Source organism: Vulpes vulpes, chromosome 2 (assembly GCF_048418805.1).
Source record: "Vulpes vulpes isolate BD-2025 chromosome 2, VulVul3, whole genome shotgun sequence".
NCBI lineage: Eukaryota > Metazoa > Chordata > Mammalia > Carnivora > Canidae > Vulpes > Vulpes vulpes.
In genome coordinates, this window is record NC_132781.1 from 77744711 (window position 1) to 77751685 (window position 6975).

Genomic DNA, 6975 nt, shown 5'->3' on the forward strand with positions numbered 1-6975 from the left:
CGTGGCAGCAAGAGACAGGTGCCTCCCGTCTCCACCCAAACCACACCCCTTCCACAGTGCACTCGGGCTGGAGAGGAGGGGAGGCGGTCCTGGGTGTGACTCCCCCTCCTTGACAGTGGACATGGCAGTGGCGCTTTTCTTGATGGGGTGGCGTGGGTGGCCAGTGAGTTGTCATGCCAACCGTGGGTGCCAAGCCTGGCACATGCTTAGCACTCAGTCTGTACAAGCTCCCGTGATGCTGATAGTGGCGTTTTGCTGGCCTGATGGAGTGCGGTGGAGAAGGGGAGATGTGTGGTTTGGTGGGGTTTTAAAAAAATCAATCTATCTATCTATCTATCTATCTATCTATCTATCTATCTATCTATCTATCTGAAGGGGGCAGAGGCGGCTAGATCTCCAACCCTGAGATCATGACCTGAGAGGAAATCAAGAGTCCCACACTTGAGCAACTGAGCCACCCAGGCTCCCCAGTGACGGGTGTAGGTTGCACAGTTTGGGAGATTGCAGACTTGAGGTAATGTGTGTGTGTGTGTGTGTGTGTGTGTGTGTGTGTGTGTGTGTGTGTTACAGTGCTCTGCGGCGTCGGGTTGTGAATAGTAAATGCGGTGTCTTTCTGCTTCTCCACTAACTTCTTACCCTCCTGGACCAATGTCATTACTAGTGCTGTTGTTAAGGGGAAATGAAAAAGTATTGGGGGGGAACCTACGAGAGCCAGATGTCTATGAGGCAGCCTTAGAAGCATTTCTAGTCCTCCCACGTGCCATGAAAAGCGAAAGGGAATATTTTCGCGGTGACACAAAATGCGTGCTGTAATTTAACCTTGTGAGCTAAACTTCCCATTAAGTGTGACATAGGAAGTGCGCTTCCCGATTGGCCATGCACTTCCCTGAACAAGGTACTGTATAAATAATTACGGGACATGGTAGTTTTGTTTTTTTCTAATGTCTTAACCATCTTGCTAAGATTTTTTTTTTAGGAGTTCAAACTAGGACCATAAGGTCATTTTGTTTTACACCAAAAAGTGTATCTTTGAAGATTGAATTTCCTTATTGAGGCTTTTTCAAGAAAATAGATATTTTCAAAAATCATGAAAAATACAAGAACTGGTTGCAGCATCTGGGTTCTCAAATTTAGCAACTGAAAATGTGTTTTGCTGTTATCCAGCTCACCCATTCATCTTGTGTGACATTCAGAGAAACTGAGGTCCAAAGAGAAGTAATGTTATAAGTGGTGAGTCCCTCCTTCCAGCAGTCACCAAGTAGGACCATCTCAGTTTTGCTCCTCTGTCCACACTATCCATATATTTGTAGGAAGATGTCCTGGCAATTAGGAGGAGAAAAGGGGGAGGATTCCCAGCTCGCTTCCGTACTGGCACAGCCCTGTTGCTGGCAACTCTATTTTCTGGTGTCTCAGACACGAACCCTGGGAATCTTCCTTGAATCTTCTCTATTTCTCTGTACAGTTAACTTGTGGGAAGCCCTGATAGCTCTACCTTTAAACATATCCAGAAAGTGACCACTTTCAACCTCCCCACCACTATCACACTGGTCCAAGCCGCACTCTGGTCTCCTGCAGAGCCTTCTGACTTGGTCCTTCCTCCCTACCTGCTTCTACAATCTGTTCTCGATTTAGCAGCCAGAGGAAGCCTCTAAAAACAGAAGTCAGATTGGGTCAGAGTAAGAACCACGGACCTTACAAAGGACAAAAAGGCCCTCCACGGTCTTAACAGTGGCTATCTCTCTGAACTCCTCTCCTCTGCTTGGCCTGCTCACTTGCTCTGCTTTCCTTTCTTGCCTGGCCCTCTCCTGCATTGTCCTTCCTCTCAGCTGAGAACTCTTCCCTGCAAGTCCAGTTGCTCACCTTCAGGTCTTCCATCAAATGTCACTTGCTCACTCTTCTGAAACTATCGAAGCCCCTACTTTGCCCTCTGCATTCCCCACCCCTCCTTACCATGGTTTATTTTGTTTCCCATAGCATTTACCACTCTCCAACAGACTATATAGTGCATGGAGTTTATGTGTTTATCGTCTGAATTTCCCCTTTTTTTTTAAAAAGGTTTTATTTATTCATGAGAGAGAGAGAGAGAGAGAGGCAGACAGACAGACACAGGCAGAGGGAGAAGCAGGCTCCATTTAGGGAGGTCGATGTGGGACTTGATCCTGGGACTCTGGGATCACGCCCTGAGCTGAAGGCAGACGCTCAACCCTTGAGCCGGCCAGGCATTCCCTGAATCTCCCCTTTTGAGAGAGAAAACTTCTGGAGGATATTTATGTCCGTGTGGTCACTAAGAACAGTGCCTGGTATAATAGTTGCCCAATCAAAATTTGATGAGGATTCAAAAGAAGAACGCCAGTGTTCTTGGTAGATGTACTACAATTCTATCTTACCTCTGCATAGCACTTGGGGGTTGACAAGGACTTAAATACGTTATGTCGTTGGATGTGCAGAGTTGTATAAGCTGGATAGGACTTTTTTTTTTTTTTTTTTTTTAATTTAACTTCCAGGGCTACCTGGCTGGCTCAGTGGTTTAGCATCTGCCTTTGGCTCAGATCATGATCCTGGGATCCTGGGGTCGAGTCCCACGTCGGGCTCCCTGCAGGGAGCCTGCTTCTCTCTCTGCCTGTGTCTCTGCCTCTCTTTGTGTGTCTCTTGTGAATAAGTAAATAAAATGTTAAAAAAAAAGAGTATTATTTTCACAATGAGATATTCAGAGATTAAAGATGCATCCAAATCAGATTCAGGACTAGGATCTAAATCAAAGTGGCATATTTGGTAGGTGACAAGTTCTCTATTCTAAACCTCTTGGCTAAATGAAGAAAACATAGGTTACTGGATTCAATGTGGATCCTTCTAAATTCTGGCCCTGGGATGAGGGCTGGGGTCCTTCCTCCACTGTTTGCTTTGGGTTACATACTGGGCAATCCCCAGCTAAACGGGTGGTGCTTGGGAGAACATTCCATAATGCCACATCCTCTTGTTTTTATAATTTGCACAGGGTTGAAAATAAGAGATATTGTCTTGTTGTTCGCTCAAGCTCATTTGGAGTCTGGCCTGAATCTCTTGACTTGGCTGGATGCCCTCCCTCATCTGACTGCTCTGGGCAAACCAACACACTGTCTTAGTCAGTGCATTATAGTTCCTGCCTCATGTTTGGGTTCTCTGTCAGTCCATCAGATTTAGCTGATGAGCTCATTGACAACTGATTGAGCAAGACGACGTTCCTCATTCTCTAGTCACATACAGCACCATTGTCTTCCACAGATACTAGTAATAATTGGCATCCTCTTATGAGGACATTAATATCTCGTCATTAATCAATAGCTGCTATCAGAGAGAGAATTTATCACACTGAACTACAAAGATAGCGGAAAAAAGTAATATGATTCAGAAAATAGATGTAAATATAAAATTACCAATTCTGAACAGTTTTTAAGATACCATTATTTCTGGGGCACCCAGCTGGCTCAGTTAGAGAAGTATTCCATTCTTGATCTAGAGGTCATAGGTTTAAACCCCACCCTGGGTGTAGAGATGACTAAAAAATAAATAAACTTAAAAAAGGATAACACCATTTCCTCAAGGATGTTCATGTGTAGTAAATAAATGACAGTATCTCGTAGTTATCTTTCTTTTTTTAAAAAATATTTTATTTATTCATGAGAGACACAGAGAGGCAGAGACATAGACAGGGGGAGAAGCAGGCTTCTCGCTGGGAGCCCAATGTGGGACTCAGTCCCAGACCCCAGGATCACACCTTGAGCTGAAAGCAGATGCTCAATAGCTGAGCCACCCAGGTGCCCCTCTTTTTTAGAAAAAAAAAGAAAAGAAAAGATTATTTACTTGAGGGCAAGAGAGAGAGAGAGAGAGAGAGAGAGGACGATTGAGGTGAGGAGCAGAGGGAGAAGCAGACTCCCCCCTAAGCAGAGAGCCTAATGTGGGATGATCCCAGGATTGCGGGATCATGACCTGAGCTGAAGGCAAACTCTTAACCCACTGAGCCACCCAGGCACCCCTCTTTGTTATCTTTCAAATACCATAAATTATTACTTTTTTATGTGAATGAGGAAAATGTAAACATTTTGAGACAAGAAAAGGAACAGAACAATTTGCTTATTGAAATATTAATTCGAGGAGCACCTGGGTAGCTCAGTGGTTGAATATCCTTCTTCAGCTCAGGTTGTGATCCAGGTGTCCCAGGATCAAGCCCCTCATCGGGCTCCTCACAGGGAGCCTGCTTCTCCCTCTGCCTACATCTCTGCCTCTCTCTATGTGTCACTCATGAATAAATAAATAAAATCTTTTAAAAATATATTAATTTGATGTTTGGTTATTTATGGATTAACACATGCCATCTCCGCTTGGAATGTAATACATGTTTCAGTTATGTACTATTTTTCTGTTTCAGGTGCTCTAAAGCAACAGAGATGTTAAATATAAATGCAGAAGGCATAGTTCAGGAAGGAGCAATGGCACTCACAGTTAACTGCATCATTGCTGTTCCAAAGGGGGCTTTTTTAAACCTTGAGTTGTTGTTGTTTGAGATTGAGCAAGTAAATGGAGTTCCAACAATGTACCTAGGAATGATCATACTACCATTTACATTGGCCAGAGAATGACCTCTACCCAGAGAAGTCTTTGTGTACTTAGTTGCCAACAAAAGACAAAGCATCTTAGATTAATGGCTACTTTTAAAGGTAAGGCCTAGGTCATATGGTTAGATGAACTTCTGGAAATAGAGCTACAGTTGCTATTGAAATTCACCATCATTGATCAAGTATCTGCATGAGATAGGTGCTGGGATGTAAAGATGACTAAAGTCTTACCACGGCTGTCCATGAATTCTTTTTTTTAATATTTTATTTATTTATTCATGAGATACAGAGAAAGGTAGAGACACAGGCAGAAGGAGAAGCAGGCTCCATGCAGGAAGCCCGATGTGGGACTCGATCCCAGGATCACGCCCTGAGCCAAACAACCGCTGAGCCACCCAGGCTTTCCTTCTCCATGAATTCTAATAAGTATATGATAATGGAATGCAGTAATCTATGGAATCATGGAGGAGAGAGTCATTCTTTCTTCCAGCAGGCATCAGGGACTCTGGGATTGGGCCTTGAACTATTTATAGGATATATTCAGATTACAAACAATACAACAACAACAATAGCACAACAGTGAGAGAAGAGACTTCTAGGCCAAGGGTCCATGAGTGAGCACAGGCCTGGAAGATGCATTCTTTGGAGGTGGTGCATGCAGCAGGGAATAAGGGCTGCTTAGCAGCAGAAACAGAGGGTCTGAGTGGTTGGTGAAGGAGTACGAGGTATCTCTGTATTAGATGGCTAGTCTTAGAGGGATGCTAAGGAGAAAACCAAAGAGATTACGTAGAAATCATTGTAAAGGATGGATTGGAAGAGAGAAAAAAATTAGAGGCAGTTAAATCTTGGCATCAGTCTCCAGATGATGAGGGTGGTGGGAGAAGAGAGGAGAGGATAAATTCAAGAGTGCCAACAGTCTTTGGTTGCTCTTTTTTTGTTTGTTTTTTTAAAGATTTTATTTTATTTATTGATGACAGACACACAGAGAAAGGCAGAGACCTAGGTAGAGGGAGAAGAAGGCTCCATACAGGAAGCCGGACATGGGACTCTATCCCAGGACTCCAGGATCACGCCCTCAGCCAAAGGCAGGCGCTAAAATGCTGAGCCAGCCAGGTGACTCCCTTGGTTGCTCTTTAGGTGGGATGTGGGGACAGAAAGAGAAATGAGTCAGTGGGGAGTTGGATTTCTGGCTCAGGTATCTGTGTTAGTGAGGACACCGTTAACAAATACAGTGGTTACAGAAGATGAGCAGTGTGTTTCATTGTTCCAGATGGGCTTGTGGATAGAGTGGGTGGAAGAGGACCAAGGTGAAGTTTTTGGTGTTTAGCATACTGTCAGAACAGCCAGTGGAGACATTTTTGATGGGTAATTGCAGTTGGAAATATAGATCTGAACTTTAGAGAAATTGGGGTTGGAAATAAATATGACCTCAGCCTATGGGATTTAGACTATATATAATATGACCTCAGCCTGTGGAATTTAGACTATATGTAATATGACCTCAGCCTGTGGAATTTAGACTATATATAATTGTTGGAACATCAAGGTAAGATGAAATTACTGAGGGTTGAGGTGATGGTTAGGATGGTGGGGGTCATTGTCTTGACCTAGTATCTTTCTGAGTAATTGGCACAAAGTAGTTAACATATTTGCTGAATACTGACTCTGTCCTGGAGCCTCACTTCCTTTCTCTGGGGAATTATCTAATCTTTTGGTCAGCCTATCTAGAGGTAATCAGGTACCTACCTCTTGACAGTGAGACTGGAATACAGTGGATTTGGAAACCCTATTGAAGTTGGAAGGTAGCTTGGTGTGGATATGGGATTAGAGTTAAAAATAGCCTCCTTTATGGGCACCTGGGTGGCCAGCTGGTTAAGCGTGATGCCTTCAGCTCAGGTCATGATCCCTCTGCCCTTATGCACTTGTTCTCTCGCTCTCTCAAAAAAAACCAAAAAACAAAAAACAAAAAAAACCCTTTAAACAAATTTTTAAAAATAGCCTCCTTTAGCCAACCAAATGCCTTAGAAAGTTGGCCTGAGCACCCAGTCCCCATCCCATCCCATCTAATAGAAATAGAGTGAAGTAGGGAAATCCCAATGTCATATTCAGGTACCCTGCTTTGTTTTCATTCCAAAAGAATTCTTTTCCCATACAGATATTAGATATTTTCTGATAGAGTCAACCTTATCTTCACAGGGCCTGTTGATGACTTAACATGCCAAGGATCCATCAAGTAGGGCAGCCAGATGTTTCTGGCCTGGTTCTGGCTCATTAGCACAGCATTGCTCAGATTTCCAGTCTGAGTCAGAATCCTAAGTGACTGTTCCAGGTCACACGATGTTTGTGTTTCCCAAATAATTTATTTTTTTGGGGCGGGGATGGA